Raw genomic sequence first — 15,491 nt, 5'->3', positions numbered from 1 at the left:
TCTCCCTCCGGGCGCGGTCGGGCAGCTGAAGCAGGAAAGATAAGATATTCCTTTATTAGTCCCGCAGTGGGGAAATTTGCCAACACTAGGATCAGCAGCGATTCATGGAGAGACCTTCGTCTGGTCAGCTAACATTACTGCCAAGCAGGTGAAATATAGTGATATTGTGGTTTTAGCTGACATGTCGCCTCACTGTTTTGAGCGATGCTCCTTCATGTCTATTTAGAGCGAGCAAGCGCGAGCCCGACGCTGACTTTCATTGACTTAACGGCCACTGGTGTCGCTGTTAACAAGCATTTCTGATTCTTACAAACAGTCCCTTTAAGAAAAACATCTCAGTACTTCTTCCACCACTGTTTTGTAACACAAATCATTTCAAAAATATGTTTTGTCAAATAACTCTCTTTTTCCCCAGTTTCCATTGAGATGTTTAAATGAGTGAAACAGCGCCCCTCTGGGTTGTAACGGCAGATACATGTAGTTAATGATAGCGGTGAGAAAGGGTAGTGCAGCCCGCCGGGTCTACAGAGAGAGAGAAGGCAGGTGACTTCAAACAGGATGACATATCACCATTAAGTCACCGGGAAACTGAGTCAATTACTCTTTAATAATTAACCGGGATATGTTAGTTAGCTAACATCAGTTACCGCGTTTAAATAACCGTGATAGGTTAGTTTGCCAGCTAATGTAGCTAACATCAGCTAGCAGGCTAACGTTAGCTAGCAGGATGTCTAGCTAACTAACCGCCAAAAAGCAGCAAGTTCAGCGGGACTTCATGATGTGGATTTGGGACAATAAACCTCCATGAAGGACCGGAGAACCAGGAGAATGGTCTCTAAGAATAACGTGAGTCAAATATAACCGTCTGTCCGTCTGTCTGTTTGCTGGCTGGTTGTTTACTGCTGGTTAAATGTCTCGCTGTGGCTCCATGTATTTCCTGGCTCTCTATTTAAGGTTACTGGCTCCGTGTATTTCCTGGCTCTGTGTTTTTAACGTTACTGGCTCCGTGTATTTCCTGGCTCTGTGTTTTAAACGTTATTGGCTCCGTGTATTTCCTGGCTCTGTGTTTTAAACGTTATTGGCTCCGTGTATTTCCTGGCTCTGTGTTTTAAACGTAATTGGCTCCGTGTATTTCCTGGCTCTGTGTTTTAAACGTTATTGGCTCCGTGTATTTCCTGGCTGTGGTAGGTTAGTCTTGATATTATGGACTGCTGTGGAAGAAGTACTCTGATCAGATTTGCCTCTGAGATGTTAGTGTAATTAAAACATTTTCTACAAAAAAATGATCAGTTCACGGTCATAAAACTCACTTCATGGATTAATAAAATATCATCATTATTCTTTATTTGATGTATTTTTTTAAGAGGCTTGAATCCAATACTTCTCACTGTGATTCCTCACCACCTGATTGAGAGAACAGGAAACAGGTGTGTGATTGTTGATACATTTATTTATATATTTAAAAAAAATATGTATTTATTACTAAATTTATTCTGCATATTTTAAAATATTTAAAATATATTTATTTTTATATTATGTCAGTGCCAGTCAAAGACACTAAGTTTGCAATAATATAAAATAGAGAAATACAGCAAATCCTCACATTTCAGGAGCTGAAGCCACAGAATATTTGGTGATTTTGATTGATAAATTAACTTTATAATATATCTTTTAACAAACTACGAGCCTGATCTGGGTTTGCATATATTTTATGTAAATATTTGCATTCCTGTATAGTTGCAATGTCTGTATTCATTAGTGATTTGCACCTTGTATCATAGCATTTAGTAGTTTTCATATAGTACGGATACATTAATCAGGTTGTATAGTTTTGTTAGTCAGTGTATTTTTAAACTGCGGTGTATAAAGTTCTCTCATGTGAAGCGTGTGGACTTCCTCTAATGATCCTTCAGTTAAATCATCCTGTTAAAGTGACGTTTCCCACCTTGACTCATTCATCTTCATCACTGAGACAAGTCGTTTCCACACAGACACTTTCTCCATTATTAATCATACATTGATGTTTTGTCTCTGCTCGTTCGGGCTAACAGGTGGGGGGTTGGTAGACCTAAAGTTACAGGTTACTTCCTGTGGCCCCTGGTCCTCCTGAACAGCTGTAATCCCCCAGTTATCACAATGTCATAGGCTTCAGGACAGCAGAGGTGTTTCAGTCAGAGAGGGGTTTGAACTTTATTCATGGATATTTTGGTTGATTTCGGAGTATTTAAGTAAGGGATAATGTACAGCGAGCCGGTCATTGTTGTGAAAGAATCCCCGACAGGGCGATGCTGCGCAGAGGGGTCTCTCATCGCCCTGAAGGGGATTCTTTCACAAAAATGACCCGCTAGCTGTGCATTATCCCGCTTATTACACGGCTACTTACTGAAGAAATCAATATTTTGACACATAAAAGGTCCGCCAGAGTCCGACATCTGAACTGCGCCCATAGCAAGGGTCTGCTATACATAGCAAGGGTCTGTTATACATAAATTACAAAACGCAGAACTCCGTGATTGACCAATCAGAATCAAGTATTCAACACAGCCGTGTAATAAAGTGAAGAAACACTCTGTTTGTTCTTACTGTCATAACTTATTAGTCACTTAGTTTGCTCCTGCTCAGCCACTCCTCTACTCTTCTGTGTGCATGTTTTCCATCAGATTTAGCAATTTTTCAAACTACGACAACAGAATAAAGACCTTGAAGAGATTTTTTTGAAAGTAATAAAAAGGTAAAATGCTTTTTCTACCGTGTTTTAAGGCCCAAACTCACTAAGCCGATATCAAAGAGCTAGCGGTGATGGAGGCCGACCTTTGGGTCGCCTCACATCGGCTTTGTTTTGGCAAAAAAGTTTCACTCAAACACACCGCAAAGACTACAGCCGACGGCCAGTGAGCACATACGTTCTGCGCCTGCGTGAGATGAAATAAGTCTCCACACCAGCAGGCGGCGGTAGTCTGTATTCATCATTCAAAAAGGGAAACAGGAAGACCGAGGACGGCGGATATGCAAGCCGTTATTATGATTCGTACATGAAACAAGGCGGCATCTGCCGACCATTTTCACATCACTCTCACTCATCACTTAGCTTCATTCCAGATGTTCATGTTGCTGTGAAAATATCTGTGTGTTGCTGTTGCTTTTGTGATGCAAATTTAAGCTGTCAAACTCCAGCAGGTAAAGAGAAAACCGTCAGTCACAAACCATCACCAACATTATGAGTAAGCAGGTCAAAGGTCAGAGCCTCACTGCCTTTAAAACAGATATCACAGATATCCCCGGATCTCCATTCAGTCCACCAATGCTATGAAGAAACCTCCAATTAGCTGAAGTGTAAATTCCTGCAGAAAGCATCTCCGTGGCCTCAGAACGTTTCTCTTCACCCAGGACGCTATTTTAAGGAGGAATCTGGTTCCGGGGCTTAGAGGGCGTCCATAGCTCACATTCCCAACCAGAGGCACTCAAGTCTTCAGGCTTTATTTTGGGACCACACGGTTACCCCGACTCCTCATGGTCGTCACTGCGCTCAGACTCTTGTTTCAGTGAAGCAACTCTCCCACACTTCCTAATGTTATGTCATTTAAGATAATATTACGCTTTGTGCCGTACAGGCTGCAATATATATACATTGTATGGAGTGATGACGAGACGTAACCTTCCTTTTTATTAGTTCATGAAACAAACAGAAATGTCCACTGTTTATCTCCATGCACCAACTCCTGATATTCACCCTTTTCCCCCCCCGATTTTATAGAAATTTGGTTAAAGTTTGCTCTACATTTGGATGGAAAGTTGACCACTGATGGTCGGTAGTTTGAGTTGTCAGTACATTGTCTTAACTCCCAACATACTGTAGCTCCACCCACCTTCAACCTGCTCCAATCAAACTGAATAACACCTGTGTGGGCGTGCACAAGGTTCACAGTGCGACTGTAGCAATATTTATTTTCAGTGTGTGTTTGTGTGTAGCTTGTGTTATTAGACCAGTTTGTACTGTATGTACAGTATGCGTGATGGTATGTATTGTGTGTGTGTGTTGCTGAAGAGAGTAATGCAGCTTCCTGTCTTCACCTTCACCAGACAGCTTCCTCTGACGCTACCAGCTGCAACTGAAAATAGTTTACTACTGAGCCAGCAGACAACTTTTACAGAGTTCACTCACCTGCAGCAGTTTACAGTCAGTTTGTTACCAGCTGCGACAGAGACGCTGGTATTGTTTTCACTTTGTGAGTCTCTGTGTGTGTCATCGTGGCTAAATGTGGTCCTGGAGACACCGACTGTAGCAGGAACTACCACAGAGTGGTTTTAGAGCACTTTGACAGGTATTTATATTTCTGTCTGTGGAGAGATTTTGTCACCATGATAACAACTGTGTAAGATGCCATTACGAAACTTTACAGGTGTGTAGTTGATAAGGGTGGGGAAAAAAATAGATTCACTTATGTTTCACGATTTTTTTTTTTTTATGATTTTGAAATTGATTTTTTTAATGCCAGAATCGATATATTTGCTTCATTTGAGTCTATGTGGAGGCAGAAGGAAGTTATCGCTTTTATTGATATAGTCTGAGTAACGTGCCATCATATCCGTTCTGTATCCGTCAACCAAAACAAACCGCAGGGAGCCGAAACGAGAAAGTAGAAAACAGCGGAGGGTCTTTGTGGATATGACCTCACACGTCCATTTTAAATCCAAAGTGGTAAACTCTACACATACAGTAAAGTATTGAAATACTTTGGGTTTCACACATTGCAGGAAAAGCAGAGCTAGACATCACGGCTAAAGCTGCATGCCAACTCTGTCATGAATGGGACTCATTTCAAATGGGCCGACGCTACAACAGTAGAGCACCCATATACTGACATTTATGTTAAATGCATTGAAACGGCCCCAATGAAGCTGACCATGGATGTATAAAGAGAACGGGAGAGCTAGAGACCACCTTGGAGAAGTTAGAGGAAGTATACACGTGTGACTACATCTGGTTTTCAAAATAAGATGTTAACAAATGGAACTGTATATACAACATACTTTCCATCTTATGGAAATAAGATTGATTGGATTATATTCACCAGAAGTATAAAACATTACATGTCCCTTTTAAATTAAAACAAAAATACCACTAATTTGTGGTAACACACTTCTAGTGGAAAGCTGCATGCGTCACTATTTAACTTATTAAAACAATGTTAAAATGAAAATCCAGTGGACCAGTGACTTTCCCCTGAACGCCACACACCGCCACAGAAATGTCATCCAAGATGGCCGACCTGTCAGCAGGCGTCTGGCCTTGTTTCTGAGTGCTTTGGGCTGTAAGAGGAGAAAACTCGACCCCCACCTCGATGAAAAGCTCATTTAAAGCTCCGGGGTGCGGTACATATGGCTGCTCCATTTTAAAGAATCCCTCTTTTAACACTTGGCAGAGAAGTGCAGGAGAACGAGCGAGCTCGGGGTCGGGTTATAAATGGCTCCCAGGGGCCCGCTTCCTACTGACAAGATCCAAACTCTGCTGAGGGGGCTGCTGGCCCGGCGGGCAGGGCACCCGAGGGACGTCGCAGTACGAGCCGCAGGATTCAGGCCGAAACCCAAGCATCATTGAACATTTCATCAGCCGTGCAGAGAGTCACCGCTGTTTTGGAAATGTGATAGTTTAGTGTCAAACAGTGGACTAGAGACGTGCCGGAGGACGCCAAGTTCAATGCCAAACCAGACCAGCAGCAAATAACTCACAATGTGGTGTTTACAGCGTCGTACCAACTCAGGAGAAAAGCTCTGAAACTGATTCTGAAGATCTTAAGGTCCTGATTTCACCAAAAGATGCAGGCTGTAGCTACAGAGTTTCATCAGCATAGTTTTCAGCCTTTTTAAGATTTTAATCCCAAATAATTGGATTTTAACACTGAAACAAATCTTGAGAATGAAAGCAGCTGATAACAGGATTGTCTGTATGACTGTTTTAATTTATTAGCTACTGAATCGAAGCCTAAAAAATAGGGGTGTCAAAGTTAACGCAATAATAACGCGTCAACGCAAATTACTAGCTTGTCGAGAAGGAGGTTAAATAACCCTCCAAACTTATGTTAAATTTTATAAGTAAACCTTTTCTGAAATGCAAACAAATAAATAAAAAATAATAATTTCAAATTACTTTAGAAAAGGTACACATCTTATGAGGTACTCCTATAAACGTTCTTCAACTGAAACTGATCAAACTGTGATGATGCGTTTGTATTCAAAATATATGTTAATTAATACATGGGAAAAGAATTCGCTTCAATGATTTCTAGTAATCAAATTACTGGAGTTACTTGAGGAATCATTTCAACATTAAATGAGTTAAATTTTTTATAGATTAAGTAAAATAAAATACTTATCCTTACAGAAACCTGCTGATTCTTTTGTAATCATGAAGATAATCAGCTGAAGTGTTTGTAGTGAAGACAGGTTGGGATCATTGACGGACTCAGAAACACTGAATCTCTCCTCGCTGTCTGTGACCTTCTGACTGGACATGAACCCGACGGGCTGAAAGGTCGTGACCTTTCTGGCCATTTCCTCTGTTTGGCTTTACAGAGTGGATACTTCAGAGCCAGCTGGGAATTCAGATACACAAACAAAACAAGCTTCTGACCCAACTGACTCACTGACTGGGAAAAAACAACTCAAGATTGGAGGAGGGGTTTCAACAGTTAACTCAGTGCCACTGATCCAAATTCAGATTAGGATTTTTTACGGTGTTTTTGGGGAGAGAGAGAGAGCGCGAGTATTGCAGCCAGATTTATATGATTGAAGCCAGCAATCTTCAGCTGACACGTACGGTTAGCTCGTAGTCTAATAGCAAACATTCCAGTGGCTAACGTTAGCTTGCATGTAGCCCCGTTTGGGACAGTGGTTAGCTAGCTAGCTATAGCATATGGCATACTCTCTGCAGTTTTTTTCCTTCTCCTTTCTATCGTGGTACAAATGGGAGGACACGTCAAAGAGACACTCTTGTTCACTCCACAACTCCACTAGGTCCTCCATGTTTACTTTCTACCCTGTTTGCTGCTTCCTGTTTGGTGCTGGAGATAGCGCTCTGATTGGTTGTTGACAATGTTCACGTCATTGAACTTACGATAATATTAAACTTGTTTGATTTTATCGGAACGTCAAGACGAGAAAAAGACTGACTTCAGACAGTTTGGACTGAGTTTTATGACCACCTTCAAGATCACAAGAGCACGCCGCAACTCTAGGAAAAATCTCCTGATTTATTACGACATTGGAAATATGTCTGCGACATGAAAGCGCTTGAAAAGTCGATTGGTGTAAAATCGGTATGAAACCAAAGTGAGCGATTAGTCGACTAATTGACAAAGAGGGTGCAGCCCTAGCCACAGCGCAGTCATATTTGCATGTTTGAATGTTTAAATCAGACCAAACATGGACCAGTATCAGACCAGACCGTGTTGGTGTTTGGGGGGACGGTCCAGGTCCAGCAGGTCACAGGCTGACCTGCAGTGAAAGCCTCCACTCAGACAGGACACCAGATATCACGATTAACAGAGAGGAGACATAAACAGCTGAGCGTCTCCTCCTCAGTCAGTCTGACAGAAATGAGAGGGTTTCTTAGCGTTAATGGCGGGTCAGTTTGATACCTGAGTGGCGAGCGTGGACGCTGCCTCTGTTTACCCTGAGGTGAGGCCAGCAGCCGGACTGAAAGCGATACCCTGACTGATGTTTTCTCAACTGCTGTGTCCTAACCTTGGTACCTACGGTGGCTCTCGACATGATCCACCTTAATACTGACAAATGACTTTCTGACCAGGAAGTCCCAGAAACAGAGGGGGGTTGTGGGTAATCGATCTGTGAAGAGGAGACTAAAGAGTTGCATTGCTAAGTTGAAGTTCAGCAGTCAAATCGTTGTTAATGAAGACGTTTGTCTGATCAGGATGAACATTTCGATTTTGAAATCGATTTATTTAATATATATAATATATATCATAGCCGAATCGATATATTTGCTTCATTTGAGTCTATATGAAGGTAACGTGACATATTATCCGCTCTGTATCCGTCAACCACACGAGTGTTTTGAATTTAAAGACAACCAGGCTAACATAAGTACAGCTAATATGCACACTTCAATATTTGTTTATTTATCGCAAGACATATCGTCATCTCAGTATTGAACAACGATATCGCACATTGCAGATTTTGCTCCTATTGTGCAGGTCTAGTTGTCTTACACATAACAGAAAGATCGCAGTCACTTCCACACAGCGAGGCATACAGCTTATTAATTAAACCCTGGTATCTGATCAGTATTCGGTATCAGCCGATACCTAAAGCCCGGGTATCGGTATCGGGACTGAAAAAGTCAGATTCTACTGATGTTTGGACGGTGGCCTTGCCTTGGCCTGACCTCCCCCCTCTTACTATTTAGTGTTGGGTTTCTCTGTCCAGCTACTGCAGAAGAAGCAGAGGATGCTGGGACAGCGGAGGAGAACCATATGGAGTATCTCAATCTGCCTCTCACTGACTTCATGTAGTATTAACTGCTGAGAGCTTCGAAAACGATTTCAGTTAAATCTGGCTGCATTCATGTATATACAGGTCAAAGATCAAGTTAGTACAGAATGTGATCATTTTATAAAGATTAATTCATGTTAATTGATAAGAAATGTAGAGCTTCAACTATGATTATTCCCTTGGGGTGTAACGGTACACAAAAATCACGGTTCGGTATGTACCTCGATTTTCGTGTCACGGTTCAGTATGTACCTCGATTCTGAAGTCACGGTTCGGTATGTACCTCGATTTTTGTCATAAGTTTAAGAGAAAAAAAAGTTGTAGTATTATGAGAATAAAGTCATAAGTTTAAGAGAAAAATGTCGTAGTATTATGAGAATAAAGTCATACAATTATAAAGTAGTAATTTTTAAAGCTGCAGTGCGTAGAAATCCGGAAAACGCAAAATCCTGCATCCCCTCGAGCTGCTCTCTCCTCTCTCTCCTCTCTCCGCTCTCCCCTCTCTGTCCGAAGCCCCTCCCCCCACACGAGAACGGGCATATGCACGCGCTTCATGCGTGCTCGCTACATCTGAGGAGGCTACCGCAGCGAGCTACACATTACCTTCTAACGACATCAACAGTTTGGACTGTCTTTTTGAAAGTCTGTCTTTCTTTTTTTGGGTTGTTTTGAGGTGTAGGCAGTTGCTGGCAATGCTGGAATAGCAAGCTTTTCAGTAGGTTGTTCCGCCATTGACCGAGGCTTTCACTATCTGCAGAGACCAGACGTGAACGCGCATCTCCTTTTGTGGAACAGCCAATAGGAACGCTCTCTCTGAAATGCCCTGTGATTGGTCAAAGTCTGCCGTCACGGGCAAGATTTTCTAAAGCCTGTAAACAGAGCCATGAGGAGGTGCAGAGGTGTAGTTTTCTCTCAGATCACTTGAATTACAATATGCTGAAAGGTTATTATGGAATTTTTGCCAAGTTATGCCAAAATATTGTTGCCTACTGCCACTTTAAGTGTTATTTTAGAAAGGATATAGGGCAGCGTGCCATCCGTGTAAAAATGAGGAATGTGGAGCATCTTGTGAAGTTATATTTAAGTTTAGGTTTTACAAATAACAAAATACTTCATCTTTTGGCACATCAGCACCACATTATCATAAGTATCAGGACCTTGAAAAGATTGTGCAAGAAACTGCGTTTATTCCGAAGAAAGAACCACATGGACCTGATGGGGAAACTGTCTCTTTTGTGGAGTAGGAAATTACTTTTTTTCTCATAAAGTTATGACTTTATTCTCGTAATATTACAATTTTTTTTCTCGTAAAGTTATTACTTCATTCTCGTAATATTATGACTTTATTCTCGAAATCTCTGATTTCTTTCCCCCCAATGTGGCCCTAGTACTCCGTCGTAGTCGCATACGCAGCGATAAATACTATCATTAGTTACTTTACAACAGAAAGAAAAGAAACACTGCACACACACCTGTCTGTGTGTATTGAAGCTGTGTCTTGAGAACACATCAGGCGTTGCCCTCTGAGAGGAGGTGACATGTTCAGAGGTGACGAGGTCACTTCCTGAGGACCAAAATGTCATGCCCTGTCACTGCATCATCTGGCCAATCACTTGTTCTTCGTTCACTCACCTGGTTAAAGGACCATGATGTTTCTCTAAAACTCCACCTGTCTGCTGAGGTCTCAGCTCAGGTTGATGAAGGATTCGTCACTTCAACACCAGCTGTCTCCTCTGGGTTCGCATCCACATACTTCATATCCTTTACTTTAAATTTTACAGTACACGTAGCCTCGCTAGTTTGGCAACCAAGAAGGATTTCCCAAAAAAACCCAAAAATCAAAGAATAAATTCCCTCACAAATTAGTGGTATTTTCTTTTTAATTTATAAGGGACATGTAATGTTTTGTACTTCTGGTGAATATAATCCATCAATCTTATTTCCATATATGTATTTTGTATAAACAGTTCCCTTTGTTAACACCTTATTTTGAAAACCGGACGTAGTCACCCATATATACTTCCTCTAACTTTTCCAAGGTGGTCGCTAGCTCTCCCGTCAGTTCTGTTCTCTTTATACATCCATGGTCAGCTCCATCGAGGCCGTTTGAATGCATTTAACATACAGTAAATGTCAGTATATGGGTGCTCTACAGTTGTAGCGTCGGCCCATTTGACCACGATAATGAGAGTGACTGCTGACTTGACCGCACGTTACCGCAATACGATAACGTTTCCTTTCTATGACAGAGTTAGAATGCAGCTTTAGCCATGATGTCTAGCTCTGCTTTTCCTGACAATGTGTGAAACCCAAAGAGTTTCCATACTTGACTGTATGTGTAGTGTTTACCACGCTGGATTTCAAACGGGAGGATGCAGGTCGTATCCACGCAGACCCTCCGGCGTTTTCTACTTCCTCCTTTCAGCACGCTGCCAAAATACTCGTTTGGTAGACGGATACAGAACGTCAAGTTACTTAGACTACAAGAATAAAAGCGTTAACTTCCTTCTACCTCCGCATAGACTCAAATGAAGCAAATATATCGATTCTGGCATTCAAAAAATCAATTTCCATATCGTAAAAAAAAAAATACATAGGTGAATCGATTTTTTCCCCCATCCTTACTGCTTTTTTTTTTTTTTACATTCGATGTCACTGCAATGTACAAATAATGGACATGTCGTGTGATAGCGTCAAACATTCATACTAATTGAATATCTGTGTTATTTTATTTTATCTATCCATTAACCGTTGTATGTCGTACAACAGAGATACTGTTCTGACATAAGTGGCCACAAACAAAACATTGTGTTAAAGCATTTCTGTGTACCGTAGTCTGTAGACCGTATCTTGTTTGGCAAACTTTGCAGAAGATGGTTTTCTGGTCGGACTGAGTCTGAGAAAGTTTCCGCATGTTGTGCCCTCTCCATGTTAGCAAAACAGCACCTCTATGGTTCACTCCAGCTTCGTGCCCACGTGTAAGAATCAGAACGTAAAGCGTCGCCCAAATTATGTAGATAATTCCGTAGCGCAGTTTGGCCGCTGGTTTTTCCACATTGCAATAGAAACAATATAGAAAAATATATACTGTACAATAGACAATTTGATATCATTTTGACACTATATATCATCATATCGCAGTAAAACTGTTGCAGATTAATTTTTTTCATCGGACGTAACTGGTGCACTGCAGAATTGATCAATAATAATATTATTTCTATGGATACAGATTTGTTTGTTTGCACACATCTGAACAGGCAGCACACAGTTCAGTGTCGGTGAGGCCGGCGTTGCTGGCTGTAAGCTAACACTGTTCTAGTGAAGCCTGCGGCGTCTCGTCCCAGCAGCTCTTTACACGTCCAGCTGCTAACTGCAGGATCACACCCAGAATTATGTTTCCTTGTTGTTGAATCTATATGGAGCCTTTTCTTCTGCCACAGTGGGACTGAAAGAATGGTGTTTACTGCTTAGAGCCAACTGGACCGCACTGCTAACACACACACATTTCAACACACACATACAAACACAAGCTGTTTTTCATACAGCTCACGTAATAATCGTAATTTTCCGAGTTTCATTATTTTCTGTATTTATTTACAAGTAATACTGACTTTACTTGATACTTGCCACTCCATATATCCAGCCTTACACACACACACACACACACCATGCACACACACGTACCGGCCAACCCCCCCCCTACTCCCTCATTGGCCGATCGTGTCGTCACGGAGACAACAGCTGTCTCCAGGATGAAGAAGCTACTTTGAGGGTGCCAGCCAGTCTGCAGGCCTGCAACTGGAGAGTCCCATGGGTCCCTCATGGCCTTCAAAACACACACACACACACAGACACACAGACACACACACACACAGACACACACACACACAATGGCAGTACAGCAGGATTAGCGCCCTCTAGAGACGGCAGGGTTTATTTCCTCTGTAGGGAACATTGTGTTCGTCCTTCAGTGTTTGTCCTCAGCGGAGGGTGAACAAGTCTGAAACAAGATAATAATCGTATTATTGATAAGAGTATCTATACAAAAAGCCATGTTTTTAAAGCACCTTTTATTGTGTAATACCTGAAGTCACACTCGGACGGATTTGATACAGTAAGAAAATAATCTCTGCATGCTTTTCATTCAAATAATAGAAGCAAATTTAATGCAAAATAATTGCAAACAGACCATTAAATTACACATCACACAAAGAGACGTACTGACTTTTTTTTTTTTTTTTTTTTTTTTAAAGTTATTTTTTTGGGGGCATTTTTCCATTTTTTATTGAGGACAGTGGATAGAGTCTTGAAAGGGGGGAGAGAGAGAGAGTGGATGCGGAAAGGGCCACAGGCCGGATTCGAACCCGGGCCGCCGCGGTCAGGACCAAGCCTTGATACATGGACGCCCGCTCTACCAACTGAGCTAACCCAGGCGCCCAACGTACTGACTTTTAAATGAAGCACAAGAAAAACTGCTGGAAGAAACCCATACAAAGTACAGATGTGACATTGTTGTTCAATGCGGAAAAAAGTGAATTTTAAACTCTAAACATTTCGTATTGAGGAAGTAGAAGCTTTACACACAGTCTCTTTATTCTTCTATGATTCAACATTATGGCACAATGTCTCCTGCTGGAATGTACCAAAACATTCATAAAGTGAAAATAATTAAGATAAACACACCTGGGTTATCTGTCTCTCCCCCACTCCTCACCTCACCAGTTCCGGTACAATTTCCCTTTTAACAAAAAATATCTAAAAAATTAAACACCAAGTTTATATTTAATTTGCTGTAATATCCATGTTACTCAGAGACGATAATTTACAAACACACGAGTCATTTCTGTACAAATTTAAAACATGATGCATCATATGTTTTGTTGAAAGTGTAGTCTTGACACAACACACACACACTGCTGACTCACTGAGGGAGCTTTGTGTGCGTGTGTGTGTGTGTGTGTGTGTGTTGCATGTGTTGTTTTGGGTCGACTGCAACTGTCAGGACAACGACCCGTCTAATCTGCACCTGCCACTGACACAGCAAATGTACGTCTACGCGCGCGCACACACACAGACGGACACACACACAGACGGACACACACACACACACACACACACACACACACACACAGCCATCCTACATTACAGACAGACGGAGCCGAGCGTCCGATTGCCCGACTGCAAGGCATGCTGGGAAACTGACCGGCAGCTAGCTGATAATTTTACTCCGATAACATAACTGATGGTCATCTGGGACAATATATTTATGTCCTAACTTTCTACTTTCTCTCTTTTCTTTTTACTATCTCCTCGCTCCCTTCCTCACCTCCTTCCCTCATTTCCTTTCTGAGGCCCAGACACTGTAGGAACGATTGCAACAGATTGTTGGTAAATTTTTGTAACTTTTCACAGGGTTGAACACACGTTTTTCACTCAAATTAAATCTGCATCTTCAGTTCATGCTGAATTTACATGTCTTTGTGTCTCCAAATCTTTCCGTTATCGTCGTATCTTTAATCAGTCTTAATTTACGCTAAATTCACACCAGAGCAGCGGCGAAGTGCGGCCTGCGCCGAGATGCCATGCAGTGATTATAGAAAGCAGCAGCGGCCGCTCCTTAGCTCAGCGAGCCGCGGCCGTTTGATTCTGCGGCCAAACAAAGTGTCCAGAGATGACTCGAAGCCAATCAGTAAACAGATCCTGTGACTCCTGTGACATATTGACCTGACTAGGGCTGACCTGAATGCTTCGAAGCTTCAGCCGTTGCCGTGGTAATCGTCCTCCAACTCAGTATCATTTTTTTTTATGTAAGTATTTTAACTGTAAGTACAGTTTTTTTAAGTATGTAATAATAATGTATAAACCCCAAAATAGCCCATGAAATAAAGAATAATCCCACAACAATATTCATTCATTTGATTGATTGATTGATGACACAGTTAATTAAAATATACAGTGACTCTGCTAACATCCTTTAAATGAAGAGAGTGAAAACAGAGCAAAAAGAGGGTTGTTTTGGTTCAAATGTACAATAATCATAAGAGAGACATAGATTATCATCTGACTGTCTGTCTCATTATCTGTGGAGTCATCTCATTCACAAAAACACCCCCCCCCCCAAACCCCTCTCAGTGTAACCACACACTCGTGGCCGGCCGTTGATTGACAGGCGGGGCAGGTGTGGCCGGTCTGCAGCAGCGTCCCACCTGTCGATCCGACCCCCTCCATACCCACACACACACCCCTTTACCCCACCCCCTCGACCCCTGACCCCGTGACCAACTTCCTATCCCCGTGGGCACGGTAAAGCCGAGCCCCCCCATCGCCTCTGGTAACTGTGACCCAGGACGCGGCTGCAGCTTCATAAATAAAACTGAGGCTGTACCTGCCCGCTGCGGCCCACCACTGCTGTTTACAGCCTCCCCCGTCACCCATGACCTTTGACCTCTGCACCCATCTCACCCCCATGGGGACACCACTGGGGAGCCACAGACACTGTTGTAGTACAGTAAGGCCTTCATTTTATCCTGCAATGACACGTATAACTTATTTATAAAAAAATCTGTGCTTTGTGTTACAATATCACAGCATCATGTTCTGTTTAACATTATTATTTTATCTTTGAAATCACAATCCAAATCATATCCATAACTGCTCTTAGGAAGCGCAGAGCAAAGTTTTGGTGAGCAGGCGTATGGAGAACGGAGATGCGGGGCGTCAGATCCATGGTTTGTAATTAAGGATTTGAAAATTCACTCGTCACTCGGGCTGATTAACGGGGCTCAGCGGGCCGCTCCACCAGAAAAATCTCTTATAACATCTTCAGTTCTGTTTTTAAAAATTACCTTAATATCAATGTAGAAAAATCAATCGTCGATCATCCCTTCAGCTGTCGATATACGATTTGTTAGTCGGCAGAGGCCTAACTTTTAAGGAATAGAACGGACATTCCCATTCAAATCAACAGAGCAGGATGGTCA

General features: G+C 42.0%; 1 protein-coding gene across 1 annotated transcript in view; it reads left to right on the top strand.

The window, feature by feature from the left end:
* The first annotated feature begins 501 nt into the window (after nt 1–501).
* Nucleotides 502–15,491, top strand: part of LOC119486281 (voltage-dependent calcium channel subunit alpha-2/delta-4-like) — a 115,142-nt gene continuing 100,152 nt past the window's right edge. The window contains exon 1 of the mRNA XM_037766295.1: nt 502–846. The gene's annotated coding sequence lies outside the window, so the exon portion shown is untranslated. The remainder of the gene's footprint in view (nt 847–15,491) is intronic.

The sequence above is a fragment of the Sebastes umbrosus genome, chromosome 4 (genome assembly GCF_015220745.1).
Source record: "Sebastes umbrosus isolate fSebUmb1 chromosome 4, fSebUmb1.pri, whole genome shotgun sequence".
Taxonomy (NCBI): Eukaryota; Metazoa; Chordata; class Actinopteri; order Perciformes; family Sebastidae; genus Sebastes; species Sebastes umbrosus.
Note: the sequence above shows the minus strand (reverse complement) of the source record. Positions and strands in the feature narration are given on the sequence as shown.